The following is a 15,397-nucleotide window of genomic DNA, read 5'->3' on the forward strand; positions in this document are numbered from 1 at the left end:
CACCCATTCCCACATATCCTTGTATTCAACTAGAATGGCCTGTCACAAAGCAGTGACAGTCAGAGGGGATTCAGTTTTTAAAAATGTGTACTGGATGTGCAAAATATTCAGTACGTGTCCCTAATGTTTAGTTTTATCCCTTTTGCTCAATCCACATTTTAGTTTTCTCAAAGTTCATTCTCGCAATCTTCTACTTATCTTTATCTGCTTATCTTGATTTCCAACACCTGCTGTGGATTGATTTGGATTTAATGCAGCTGAATCAATAAGGCTTTTATCTGGATTTACCTCATCAGTGACAGACTGAGCTGTTTAATAACAGTGAAAGTGTATGAACATAGTCATTCTGAGTAGTAAAAAACACGCAGCAGTGCGAGCATTTACTGTGGGGTTATGTGACCATAAACGTTTGAAACCTGCAGACAAATTGTTGACTAGCACACAGTTTGGACATGGATCCCGCTGTTTACATACTCACACATCATTTAGGAGTTATCTGTCTGGCCTCAGAGCAATTGCTTTTCAAAAGCAAAAACAGCCACACCTCAGTTGCAAAAAGTCAAACATGTACGGAGATGAACAAACAGGTACATTAGCAGAACACTTTGTCTGAAGAGGCAAATGATCCTTTTTACCGATTAAGCAACACAGTTTTGTAAGTGAATCCTTTAATACTGTAGAAAAGCACCAGAGAGACAACATCTGGACAATATAAATGATCTCTGCAGTCAATAAAATGATGTAATGCATGTTGTTTACATACTCATTCACAGAGTGTGTCTTCAGAACTTTCTGAGCCTTACAGTTGTGTGTTTTATATTAGGAACATTGTTACCGTCCTTCAGGATAGTTCTGCGAGTAAAGCAATACCACACTTCGTTTAGAGTTCTGTAGGGTCTCTGCTTATCTTGCGCATGGCTGGGATTGCGTCTTCACTTTTATCTCAACATTCACACAATTACAGACATATACACACACATGCGTACACAAAACACTGAGTCTTCTTTCTGTACAGCTGCACCCTGTTTTTAAGAGAAACAGAATCAGCTCTTTTGACTCATGGTGGTGTAATGTGGTAATATTCAATTATATGTACGCACATGTACAAGAGTGTGAGTGTGTGTGCCACACCCTGTTCGATCCCTACAAAGCCACGCAGTAACTTCCTCCGTGTTTGCTCTCCTCTTTGCATGTTGTTTGCTATTTCACCTCAGTGAGAATGGGTGTGGCAAGTGGACAAGAAGCCAGGAGGTGTTTCAAGGACACTGAACACTGGGGTGAGAGGTGAACAAGCAAACACACATGTTAACACACAGTACATACCACATCCCACATGACATCCCATCTGCAAAAATGGATCTGCACACATCCTAAATCAGTGATTCCCACCTAGGAGGACTTCTTCTGCAATTGTGAGGGAAAATGTGGAAAGATTACAGAGTAACTCAAGCAATTAAAAAAAAAATACAATTGAAATTATGGTATGCTGAGTCAGCTGAAACACTACATGAAATTGAGAGAAATAAACTAGTTAGGAGGCAGACAGAAAGATAATGGACAAATGGTTTAAATAGATAGCTTAAATAATAAATATATACACTGTTGAACTATACCTTCAAGTAATGACCAAGTTCTTGAAATAGCCACTCAAAAGTAATGGATACCATGGAATGGAACTATTGAAAATACAGGTAATTAAGGTCACTTCAGAGTCAGTGAGGGGGTACATCTGAGAGGGCTGTGGGGAGACATCAGAAACTCAGTATTCTAAAATATTGTTGCTTTTGCAGAACTCATGCTTTATCAGACAGTTTCATCTATAAGTCTGTAAGTTCTCATATTGCTGACCCAATATTATCCGTAATCCCAGGCTGAATGTGTCTGAGGCACCACCCAATATGACTCTGTCCCAACGGCTCATGTAGTTTCTTCTTTTATTTCTCCACCACACTGAACGTTGCCATTGTATAACTCTCGGTAATCATTTACAATGTTTTGAATCGTCTGAAACAAAAGTCACAATGTGTGGGATTTTTTTTGTAACACTGAAGATGAGTTTAGCAGAGCCTGGTTTGATTTGACTGGCCGTGCATTTGAGACAAAGCCTGTGTCTGTGGAGACTAAAACATCACTCAGGGCATCGTGTGATGTATTCTTAAAGTGCTTGAAATAACAATAGGCTGTAATAGGAACTGTGATGACTCAAAAAGGAGTTTCACTCTAAATAATTCTTTCATGTGACACTGGCTATTACAAAATTATACAGGAAAGAGAGTATGGTCTTCCTACTGACAATTACTCAGATTAGTAATTGCTATTTTCTGTTTATGAAATGGTGGAGCAAAATAACAAACTATGTGAAGCATGCTTTCCAAATCTTGAATACATCTCGAAATACAGAAACAGAAATAAACATATGTGACAAAAAACATGCAACTATTATAATTTAGTAGGCATTTTAAAAAGAGACCACTTGAGACAATCCCGCCTTATAAACACACTCTTTGCCTTTTGTTTGTAAGTAAAGGACTCACTCCTGAGTCATTTTGTTAATGATAACTTTGTGTCAGTTTGTGTGCAGTAATCTAAATTCTGTAATAACATGTTTATGTCATTGCCCATCACAGGATACCCATTTTATGGCTTGGTACTCTGTGTAGTTGATCCTTATTCTAAAATGTGAAGCAAAAACTGCTGAAAAATAATTCAAAACAGTACAATTGTTTGTTTTTTTGGTTTAAATGGACAACAAGTTGAGAAAATAGATAGATGACTTCTGTGCTGATCATTATGTAAGCATTTCTGCAGGGCAGTTAAAGGCTGCCTCTTGTGCATGGGTGTCAGTTGGGTATAGTGAGGTGCGTCACATGCCTTTAACTGTACAAATGTTATCAGTGTTGCCAGTTTTTTAATCATTATTATTATTGTTATTATTATTATTATCATCCATCCATTGTCTATACCGCTTATCCTTCAGGGTCGCGGGGGGAGCTGGAGCCAATCTCAGCTGACTTTTGGTGAGAGGCGGGGTACACCCTGGACCGGCCATCAGCCAACACATAGAGACAGACAACCATTCACACTCACGGGCAATTTAGAGTCACCAGTTAACCTAACCTGCATGTCTTTGGACTGTGGGGGGAAACTGGAGTACCTGGAGAAAACCCACGCAAGAGAACATGCAAACTCCACACAGAAAGACCCCAGGTTCAAACCTGGAACCTTCTTACTGTGAGGCAACAGTGCTAAAAAAGATAAAGAAAACTAGTATGAGTTTTTTTGCCTGATTAATATATAAAAAATATCCTCTCTGTCACAGCTCACTGCTCATACTTCAGTTTTAATATAACTGACAGCTGATATTTTTTGTGATAAAGTTACTTGGTCATTTCATTTATCTAGGAAGGAGCAACTTTTCCTGTTGCTTGTCATCGGACCCTCTACAGTATGTGAAGCAGTGGGTGGTCCCATGGCTGCTGGGAGCCACTCCCTTGCACCGGTCCCCTCCCCAGCATTCCCCTCCCTTTGCAAACCAGGAGCCCTACCCAGCTCCATGTTCAACCACTCTGCTCAGCCCAGAAGAGCAGCCACACAGAAAAAAAGAAGTTTAAATCAACTCAGAGAAGAGGAGGGAGGGAGAGTGGGGGGAGAAAACGCCCTGGAAACTTGGTGGATCGAGAAATAGGAAAAGAGTGACAGAATCCTAACAGACTGCAAGGTTGCGACTGGAAGAAGCGTTCATTCTTGGGTTGGGGAGAAGTGGAGAGGGCAAGTTTTCAAGGATGCTCAAGCTGGTGTGAGGCTTCTTGGGCGCAAAGACTGCGCACAGGTAAATACTTATTTCTTCTTCTCAGATTGAAGTGAATGCTTATTTTAAAAACTGTGTTTCTGAACTTTGTTGCCAGCTGTGCATCTCTTCAAATGTACAGCAAATCACTTGTATCAACTTTGCCAAAGTTTAAACAAGTAAGTTGCAGAAGAGTCCAAGTTATCTGCCCAACATTGCTGTATATAACCCAATGTGCACTTGTAGTGAGTGTGTACATCAGTGGTGAGATTACAGTAACTTTGTCCCACTTAATATATTTATCCTGTGGTATCCTATTGTTTTTTCCTGAAGAAAAGTTTTACTTTAGGGGAACTTTGTATGAAGAGAAAAAAATGTGCATTATCACTTAAGTGTTTTTCTGTAAAAGTGTAAAGCGACAGTGATTTTGTATGGACATCATTGTAGGTTTTAAATACTGATCCTAGTGCAGGACATGAGAAGTGGGTGTGTACCCACAGCCACCACATGAATGCAGAGGACTTGACTGGAGTTGCGCACTTCACTTTTCCTTTAACTGGTCACAAAGACTGTTATCCAAGGTGCATATGTGCTGAAGCTAGTTTTGTAGAGAGAATATAGGCTATCTTCATATGACTGCAATTCTTTAACAAATAAGAGGTAACACTCAAAGTCACTCTACTTGTGTAGTGATATTACTATTGTGTGATGTAGACGTCCTTTGCAGATACATAATTCCCAATTTTTCAGTATAAAAAACTTTTTTTCACTGGATTATTACAGATTAGGTGAAAATTGAATTGAAGAAGTGCCAGAAAGATAAAGGAGTCAGGTTGCTTGTGTTGATGTTAACACTCTGGTGTGTCCCTAATCAGTACAACGCCCTTTGCTGAGACTTGGAAGTTTAAAAAGTAAAGGTACTTCCCTATGAGAGCCAGCAGCAACAAGCTTGGGTGTGGATTCCTCTCTTTCACCTCCCTCCACCCCCTCCTTTTTTTCTCCCTCCCTTCTTGCTTTGCTGTCTCCTCACAGAGGCACACCCTTTACAGCCAAAAAAAAAAAAAAAAATCATACATGCTACAGACAGTCGTCGCAGTGAGTCCCTCCAAACACACCCAATTGTTGTTTATGGAGTTTCCAGCAAAATGCATTCATATTTTTTGTCTCCTCCTATCCACCCTGTTGTAGGGTGCTGTATAATTATCAGTCATATGGAACAATGAAAATCTCCTTATGGGTATTAAGAGTACTTTAAATGCAGTCTGCTTTTGTGGAATGCGGTGAACTTGTCTGAAGGTTTTTGATATGTTATGAATTAATCTTTGAACAAGGTGTACCTTCTGTCCAGATAGCATTGCATTAGAGAGAGATGTAAACTATCGGTGCTGCTTTGTACTGCGACATGTATGTTTTTAATGACTTCGCTTTTTTAAGTCTCGGCCAGAGAGAGATTTCTTTCTCGTTCTTTTACGTTGGGTCTCTTAACCTGGGCTCCCAGCCAGGGTGTGCAGGGGAGGAGAGAGGAGGGGAGAGTAGAAGGAGGGAGGAAGACGGGGAAAGAGAGTAAGGGAGTGAGGGGGGATGGGCGGGGTGAGGGCGAGGAGGGGAGTAATGGAATGTAGTGGTTTGGAAAGACAAGCTAATTGAAACCAGGTTTGAGGCATAGAGGGGGGAGCTTAGACTTTGCACATTTGGAGAAGGAGTGAAATGTATTTTATCTGCCCAAAAAGTTGAGAGATGGTTATTTTTCTGCCTAACTGAAGTATCTAAAACACAATGAGCATCTTTCCAGGTGTGGTTCAAACTAGACATGATATATATTCTGGCCTGCATTTGTTATAATGTGTTTGTTCAAGTTGAAGAAAAGGCAGATAAAAAACCCAGACCAGAAGTAATCTTTTGCCGAATCTTGATTGAAAGTCAAATTTCTCTGTCTGCTGACTGTCTGCCACAGCTCCCTCCTGCCACACCCAAAAAATCATGTCAGCGGCGTGTCAGGGAAAGCTCTGCAGTCTGATCTACAATGCGAACTTGACTCAAGGTGGTTAATTGCAACACAGACTGCTTGAAGAGGGCTAAAAGGTTTTTGTGCAGTAGGTGGCCATTTAAACTATAAGCTATATTTCAAGAATTCGTGTTTCAGTTGGTGATAATGTGACACACGGTGCTGCATTACACGTTTTACTTCAGGTGTGGACTTTTGCTGCAAGCAAGGGTATGGACTTACTCAAACATAATAAAGATGTGTTTCAAGCAATGAAACATTCCTAACTGGTTCTTTTGTGCCTGCAACTAAAACCGTTAACATGGTGTCATTTTGGCCTGGGGTGGTTTCTGTTTATTCAAATACTTGCACTGTCCAATGGTGCAGCAGTACAGAGGCTACATTATATTGTAACCTAAATAAATGCAAGATATTTGGAATTCCACAAACCACTCTGAAGTTTTGACGAAGCTTCATTGGTCAAATATTGCTTGGTCTTTATAGCTGACATTGGTGCTACACAATGCCATTCACGCTGGTTTGGTTGCACTTGCCACCCATGAGCATATTTACTAGCCTGAGGAGAAAAAAAACATGCCTCATGACTAATTGGGTCCTTAGCTTGACTTTGATCAGATATTAATCACAAGGCTGTACCAGAAATACTGCATATTTTTGCCCTGTTGACTGGCAGTGCAGATGAGAGGAGTGGTGTTACTCAGCCGTGCTGCTGTGGAACGGAAAGAAACTGGTATCTAGCACACTTCCTCTGCCATTTCCTCATGGGTTTGTTTGGTGGGTGGTTGGAAGGAGGGACAGCAGAGAGGGGTGAAAAGAGGGAGGTGATTGTAGTGAAGTGAAAGAAGGGAGGGTGCTGGCAATCAAATTGTAGCTTATTTATTTTCACACTTGACATTCATTTGGAGGCCCAGCAGGGCTCTGAGACAGCCTGAAGTTCCAACAGAGTCACTGAAATTCCATCCTGAAGATTGATTGTGTAAAAGAATAGCAAATTCCTACTGTTCTGTACTGTTTGTACTGAACTGTTCTAGTGTCGGAGGTTTCGTTTTCTTCCAGCTGCAAATAAACATCCAACTGCAGTGTGTGATTTTACAAAGTCTTTCTAGACAATCCACCCAGCAGCCACTCCCTTCTCAGTCCATCCAGTGCTAGTTTGGAATGTTTCAGCACGTCCCCAGTATGCTCCGTGAAGCACCTATCATTACAAACGCCTGCCTGGTTGTTGAGAAATAGTGATGATGTATGTGAGTATGATGAGACAGTCATCACATGTTACACACAATACTCCTGTAAGTCACACCTATGCACACACATTCAGACTTGCTTATGGACACTTCAAGTGATGCAAGCGTGGTACTCAAAAAGGATGTGACTCATTTTTCTGATAAGCCAATAACTTTCACCACTTCTCAGCCAGACATCTGCGAATCCACCCAAAAACAATAGATCTTACATAACTGATGCTGTACTGCATAGCCTACCTGCCACCCACACCAGCCTCTACAAACACTGTTCCAATGCCCTGCGTGCAAGAATGACACGCAGCATCTGTTACTAAAGCTCTATTTGGAGTGAGACAGCCAAAATGTCAGGGCAGCGGGGCTTGGAATGTGAATTTAGAAATACATTCAGCTTTGTTTAGGTTTTCTTTATCTGGCACAAGATACTCAAGGGTGGCATGTGTCACAATTCACACCCTCTCTTGCTCTAAACAACTGCACTACTCTGTCTGAATATGTATCCTAATAGCATGCTTCAAATTCTACAGCTATGGAAGTGTAATGCTTATATATACATTCTGCTGCTATGATTGCCATACAGCACTCCTCTTACCCTTCATGCCCCTTCTTCACTTGATTTGTTGTTGTTCAAACAGCAGTTGTTAAGACTAAAACAAACCCTGACTGAACTGCCAAACTAGACTGAGTTGAAATTGGGCAGTTGCATAGCATGGATTGCATAAGGTCGCTATGGATGTCTGTAAACCTGTGCTTTCTTTTATCAATCTCTCTGGTGTATATACTTATGCAAGTTCAAAATTTGCATCCTCAGTTCAGTTAATCTGCAGCTCTGCATCGCTTCATGTTATTTTTTGCTTTGTTAGTTGGTCAATGTTCCTGGCTCTGAAACTGCATGTAGGCACTACCCCAGGATCACTTCTCATTTCAGAAGTTCAGCTACAGCCAAAATATTATGTTTCATTTTTGCAAAAATGCAAAAATGATACTGGTGCTTTCTTTTGTATAACTCAATATTACATACAACGCCTCTAGTGGGATTTAGAGGCCCACAAAAGCAGCAGTGCGTGATGCGGCACAAGTTCCTAAAATGACAAGGAAACACTCCCCTTAAAACTTAAGCACACAAGGAAAAAATGAATGATCGGAAATTCAAAGTGTGATTGTCCCTCCTTCGATGTATGATCGGCACCATGAGTTATTTGAGACATACTGCTGCACCTTTCTTTTACTGTCTTTATGTGAACAAGCGGTGTAATTATTGCAAGCAAGACATAGCTGAGGTGTACTTTCAACGCAACCAGTGCCCTTGTTTGTGATTTTGTACAGTTTTCTTCAGTTTTTCCATTTTGTGCATAACTCCTGCCAAAGTCACAATGGTTTAATCAGCAGCAGCCCAAGTTGGCGTCAGTGGGCAGGCTTTGGTCTTATGCAGGACTTGTGGTTGGTCTATGTGGACTATGGAGTGCAGAAAAGAACCGTTTATTTTGTTGAGCATTCCTTTTATATGCGTCACACATGCATGTCCTATCTGCATTTTTGAGGGAATAATGAACCTACCCTTGAGCTTTTTTTGTATTTGTTGTACTCGCTACGTCAAACTACAGGGGAGATAGAGCAACAGGGCATCTATTTTGTTTTGACAACATGACTGATTTGGTCAGTGCGCCTCTCTCCCCCTCGATCTCTATCTGCACTGAGGCCTTTTTACTTGTTCATAATCAAATCTTATCACTCACCAGCACCGCTGCGCCTGATTCACTTACGACTGAACTTTAATCATTGTCACACTGCTCCTGTTTTCTGTTGATTGGATTTGGCAATCAAGCTGATGGATTGACTCCAGCTACTTTGATAGTCTCCTGTGTGCTGTGACCTGCTTAAGCACAAACAATGTCAGTTAAACAGCACAGGTATGTCACTTCATGGCATAGAAGAAGAAGGTGGGGTGGGGTGCGAATGGATAGCAATGAGGTAAGGAGTGCCGTTAGTTGTTTTTCTTTGAGCACAGGTGGAGTCAAATAAAATGATGATGATAACAATGCTGCAGCCCATCCTGTGCTGCTTCTCAGGGTTCACTTTAGATAGTGTGTTTCAGGGTGCCATTAAATGAGCGTTCTGTGTGGTGTTCTTGTTTATTTGAGCAGAAGCTGAGGGTTGGGGGAGTGGGTGGTGGACTGACTACAGAGGGGTGAGCACACAGACAGGGTGCAGGGTGGGCAGCACAGAATAGAGCTGGAGTCAGAGAGAAAGAGGACATTTCTTTGGAGTTAGTCACTGTGGGGAGAGGCTGGGCTCCCTTCCAGCTGGCCTGACGGCTATATCAAAGAATGTGTGTGACTGGAGGCCTGGGTGGGGCTGTGCACTGAGCTGCTCCCTCTCCAAACAGAGCGCTGAGGCAAAGCAACGTTATCCACCTCGTGGACTGTGGCGTGGTATTTCTAGTCTCCTACACAGCATGTGTTTTTATTTTCTCTCTGCACTGTTGGTGACCACACTTCACCTTTCCATGCATGCCTGTGTGTATGTTGATGTGTGTGGTCTCACCAAGGTATTGAAAACAGAAGGTGGAGCCAGCTATTTCTTATCTTTTGACTTTGTCTACTTAGATATGGCCATTGTAAAAAAAATTCTCATCACTTTCATCATATATCTGGATGATACAGCAAACCACAATTATAAACAAATGTTACAAAAAAATATCATAAGCCCCTCATTCACAGAGATCTCACATGCCCTTTATTTAATGTTTTGTTTCGGGCATCAGGCAAATCTGTCTCACATTATCTTCAGTATGATATCTTTACCTTTGAAACATCAGTCAAATCTTCACTTGAATTACGCCCGACATGGCAGTCTGATTAATACGTCTCTGTAACAAGAGTATGGGCTGGAGAGTGTACACAGCTGCTGTGGAAGTCTCCCTATACAAACAAAACGACAACCACGTACTGGCTGGCATTTATCTCAGCTATGTCCTGTCTATTTCAGTATAGGACCCATTCAAAAAGGCATTCAACAGCAATGCATTTTTAGACAAAACTTGAAAGAATTTCACAGGCTTATCACTTTGTTTCTTCTTTTAAAGACCCGGATTACTCACTTTCTCTGTACTGCATTTAGTGTTTAGTAAGTATAGGCGTTTAAAATCAGACTGTTTAGAAATGGTTTCAGAGTCTCACAAACACAGTCATTTGGCACAATTTTCAACAAAGTAATGAGCAATTTAGTTTATTGAACACAGGGGACTTGTGAGGGGTGGGGGTGGGGCTGGGGGGGGTTGATGATGGGGATGGAGAGCCTGTCTCAGAAGAATTTTTCTGAGGGACATGTTCCCACCGGTAGATGCCTGTCTGTACACACATCAAATCTGGTTCTGTTTGTACTGGGACAGACATAGAGAGGCTTTGTTTCACAATATGCCGGTGGGTTGAAGCAATAATCCTTGTAAGTCCTGTACGTTTTTTGGGCTAGTCACAGCGGGTAAAAGTAAGATTGACCTGGCATGCAGAATGACACTTAGAATCCAAATGATGAATGTAGCTGAAACAACAATACTCTACTCCATCACTACATGGCATGCCAATTTATGCAGCTGTAATAATAATAATAATAACAATAATAATAATAATAAGAAGAAGAATGATGATGTATCATATGATTTTATTCTTCTTCTTATTGTTATTGTTATTGTTATTATGATGTAGCACCAGTCATTTTCCAACAGCAAAACGTACAACAAATGATGTGATAGCGCTAGGTTCGCTCATGTGTCACTGAAGGATCTTTTCGGATCATATCGATGATGCAAAGTACTGTGGTCACTTGTATGGGCTTGGCTTGGCTCCGGCTCGACCGTTGTACAGAACAGAAGAGGGAATATTAAGAAGAGGCTAACAAGCAACAGTCGTGGCATCACTCTGATACTCTCCCATCCTTTGGGTCATTTGCACAATAAGTGCAGCATCAAAGCTAAGCTTCGCCAACCAAATGTTCTTATATACAGTTATACTACACTGGTTTTACACACTGACACTGTGCATTCTAGTCTCACAGTCATCGCACAAGCAAAGTAACTAGAGCACAGGGATTCACAAGCATGGTACATTTCCTTGTAGAATTATGCTTGAACTGGATTTGCTGGTGTCTATTTACTTCTGTGCAGAAGTGAGGGCCACACCAAACAAGTAGCTGGATTTATTGACATAAAGGGAGTCTTTCGCATCATTACTTGCTAGGGTCAACACTGCTACCATTGGTTGGTTAATTATTAAAGACTCTGAAGGCTTTGATTAGTCGTGTAAGGGCCACTGAGCATGTACACTAAAATGCCATGAGTAAACAATGACTGTAACCACAAAATATGTGGCTTTGTGCAGTATTTTGGGACACACCTCTAAATGCAACAGTGACTTGTGTTAAGAATATCTTTGTTATCTGTCAAACATTGGACTGAAATATTTTTCTTTGAAATTTTTGTAACACCCATGATAATGGTAGAACTTCTTGACAGGAACTTTAACGTATTTATTGTAAACTCATTCAGATTACGTAAATCCTAATCCTGTTTTAATTGTCTGTCAACAGAAGTCAAGAATTCAAGAACCACAGCATCAAACTGAAGCCCTTGGCCTCGCTTGAGCAACCTGAGGTAAGTGTCCTTAGAGATAGGCTAATGCAAGAAATCCCCACAACACATCTGTTACTGGTTAAGTAAAGGAAAGAAAACTACATTTCTTACTACCCATCACTCCACTCTGGAGCCATCAAGTCAGTGTCACCTTAGAACAGCATTCTGTTGTGTGGCCAGACGCCAAATCCCTGTTGGAATGTGTGTTGCAAAACCTGGAAGGTCATGCCATCGTCATTCAGCTGTGAAAGGCCTGCCTTGTGGAAACCTGACACTTGGCTGCTTCTGCTCCCGGTGCCTCCTCTTTGCACCCCTCCTTCCTCCCCCAGACACCACCTGTTCTGCTAGAACCCCTTTCCCCTTCTTATGAAACAACCCTGTCAAAAGCCTCCCAAGCTCACACTCCTTTAACTGTTTGTAGTCGGCAGCTGTGGACGATTTATTCGTTAGGAGTGGAGGGAAAGCTAGCAAAAGAAGCAATGTATGCGAGTTGGGACCTTCTGTATGCAGGCTTTTGACAGGCCGTAAGAGAGGCGCATCCAGAAATGCCTTGCGGTTGCACTCTAGTTAACAGAAGCCTGTGTCTGGCTGGCTGTCCCCATGTCCCCCCTTACTCAACACACATCAAAGGCTATTATAAAACATGATATATGAACATACTTATTTGCTTCCCTTTGCCCTCACTGGCTCCATGGTTCCCTTCAACACTTGTTGTAGAATATAATTTTATGTGTCCTTCAAATATGCTTTAGATGACATCAAATTTAAGGGGATGACATCAGGAATGTCGCTCCCAGGCATGTCAGAGAAATTAAAAGGAAAGAATAGAGGAATGATTGATTGTCATATTGCCTGATCACTTTGAGTCACAGACTGCTTGCCTGTCTTATGATACCAAGAACAGAGGCATACTTATTTAGCATCTGTTTACATCACAGCCCATATCTAATCATATGATCTTAGTCAAGTTAATTGTTCCTTTGTGTTGTATTCCCAAAATGGGGCATGCTATGTTTAGGAATATTCTGCTCTTACACTTGAAACTGAGTTTGATTTAGAATGAAGACAGAGAGTGAAGTGTCTAAATATTCAGGTTGTCTTATGCACAGCGTGATGTTATAAGCTGCTGAGGAGACTCTTCAGTGATAGCCCTGTATTTTCATTCCTACTTGGGTTTTTCTTCCTCCTCTTACTGGCTAGCATTCCACAGAGCAGTTCCATGACGATTCCTCTCCCTTTCTCACTTGCTATTTTGCTTTCCCCCATTTCCTCTTCCCTACATCTCACTCCCTCTTTCTCAGTTCCTTCCTTCCCTCCTATAGTGCTGCGATCTTCAGCTCCTCCCTGCAGCTTGATGCCAGATATATGTTAAAGCAGGTTAAGGTAATGACAGCTCCAATAGTTCACCCTCGATCATGGAGAGCCACAGAATGAGGGTAAAATGTAGGCGTGAGGAAAGAAGTTGAAAGGTGATTATAAACACAAATATTTCAACACATAGATGGATAGGCAGGAAAACAAAGAAAGGGAGAGAAAGTCTGTCCTGAGGTCATCCCTTCGAGTGAGAGCTGCAGAAATGAGTCAGATAATAATTTTCTCCCTCTTGCTCTTGGAGAATTTTTGTGAACGCGTGGACGTTACTTTCCCTTTTCTTTTCAGCCAATGATAATATATGCCTTGTTCGAGAGTTAAAATGCTCTATATTCACTGTCCCCCACTCATATGCTGCATAGTTTTTATGCAATGTCAATATGCTCTGAGAAGTATGCAGAAGAAAAAAAGTGAAGACCATGTGAAACATTTGTCAGCTATTTTTGTCTGTTTTCACTGAGTGAAGGAGGAGAGGAGGTGCATGTGCAGAATGAGCCGCATTGTGACCCATAGGGAAAACACAAATTCTTTTGGCTCAGTCCAAATACTCTCGGGTTGGGATCAGAAGGACCTGGTTAAGATACTCAAGCTGGCAGTGTCAGTTGACTTGAGACGTATTCGATCTGCATGAGTTAACTGGGTAAAGCTGGGCTTTCGAACTACAAACACACATTTCTTTGTACTGTTTGATGCATTTAATGCTGTGGAAACTGGCATATTGATAGATTCATGTTGCTAGTTTCAGAAAAGTCATGCTGACAGGGACAATGAGAAAAAAAGAGGGAGGGGGTAAAAAGAAAGATAGAGCAGAAGATCGGGTTGTAAACACCTGCGAGTGTTTGGCATCATCTTTGGCATAAACACTGTCCTCATCTCTGGTGTTATTACTTTCAATGGCCCTGGATCTTGTTATTCAGCCCTGAGAGTCTGCAAAAGGCTATTTTGGAAAGAGGGCTTAATATTACCTCAAAGCATTGCATGCATTTCCCAGTATTCCCAATCACGTAGGACCATTCTATTTATTGACTTGTGTTAATTGCATGTTGCATGTTGTGTGCCCTTGGACAGGGTCCAGCAAACTACGGGAGGCCCGGTTCGGCATTCCAAATGCGTTTCCAATGTGTTTATTAATGCCTTTTTAAACAGCCTAACTTTCACAAACATTCTGCTCTATTAGTGCTTGGGATACAATTGTGTCAGGAGACAAACAGTTCTCTAGATCTACATGCACTATCTATATTTATAGCCTATTGTTTGACGTCTCAGTGAACTAGCCAAAACATCAGTGTTGCCTTCTTCAAACCTTCTCATATGTTTAAAATATTCTATACTGGTAGAGTGGCAAGAGTAGTAGATGGCCGTTGACCATGTGATGCTTATTACAGACACTTGTCACAAATAACTGTTTTTTTTATCTTTGCCTCAGGTTCCTCTTGTTCCCACCAGCTTGTTATCTTGCAGAACAGTGTGGCAGCTTCAGTGAATGGGGAAGGCACTTGTGGTTTACTGGTGTAATTATGTTATTTGTCAGTTCTGAAAAGACAAATTAGTGGTTCTGATCACATCAAAATACAGCTTTGCTGCCAGAAACCTGGCAATGCATTTTCATACCCACTGGCCACCCCAAAGTTGTAACTTGGAATGCTCTGAATTGGTATCTTGACTGATACAACAACAAAAAAATCCACTCTGATCCCTTTCCAAGTTGGCCTCTGGTTGTCAAGTCTACCCCATAAACATACAGGCAACCACTCACCACTATGACTCATATCCCGTTTCTTTTGTGCCATCCTGTGGATAGGCTTTTACCGCACATATAAGCTGTTTACATCCATACAGATAATTTGCTGAAACTGCAACAGGCAGCAGAATGGAATGACTGGTAAAACAGCTTTGCCAGTGTCTTGCAGTGCAATATTATTAAGCAAACAAACAAGTTAAGTACTATTACTATCAGATATTAATCGGTTATTGTTAGTATGATCAAGTCAAATACTCAAGCATAGGATGATAACACAGCACACTGAATGACCTTGTCTTTTAAAGAGAACAGTTTACAGCAACAATCTGTGTCGTATTGAGTAGCAGAAAGTTTTTACTATTATAGTTACAGTAATTATCATCTTGATTCTGTCATGTCAGTGAGCCCTCTGGAAACTGAAATGTTGGTCCAGGTGGCAGAAATGGTTGCGTGTTAATGTTAAGATTGTTAGTTTGGACGATGTGTTTTCATGCACATGGAAAGTATTTTTGAGCAAGACACTGAACCCCAAATTTCCCCTGATGTATGTGTATATAAAGGAAAAACATCACTTAAGAGCCAACTGCATGCAATGTGAAAACATATAAACCTTTGCTGGCTAGCT

General features: G+C 41.3%; 1 protein-coding gene across 1 annotated transcript in view; it reads left to right on the top strand.

The window, feature by feature from the left end:
- The first annotated feature begins 3,633 nt into the window (after positions 1-3,633).
- Positions 3,634-15,397, top strand: part of ahnak (AHNAK nucleoprotein) — a 34,531-nt gene continuing 22,767 nt past the window's right edge. Inside the window, exons 1-2 of the mRNA XM_070836664.1 lie at positions 3,634-3,829; positions 11,618-11,681. The gene's annotated coding sequence lies outside the window, so the exon portion shown is untranslated. The remainder of the gene's footprint in view (positions 3,830-11,617; positions 11,682-15,397) is intronic.

The sequence above is a fragment of the Pempheris klunzingeri genome, chromosome 9 (assembly GCF_042242105.1).
Source record: "Pempheris klunzingeri isolate RE-2024b chromosome 9, fPemKlu1.hap1, whole genome shotgun sequence".
Lineage (NCBI taxonomy): Eukaryota > Metazoa > Chordata > Actinopteri > Acropomatiformes > Pempheridae > Pempheris > Pempheris klunzingeri.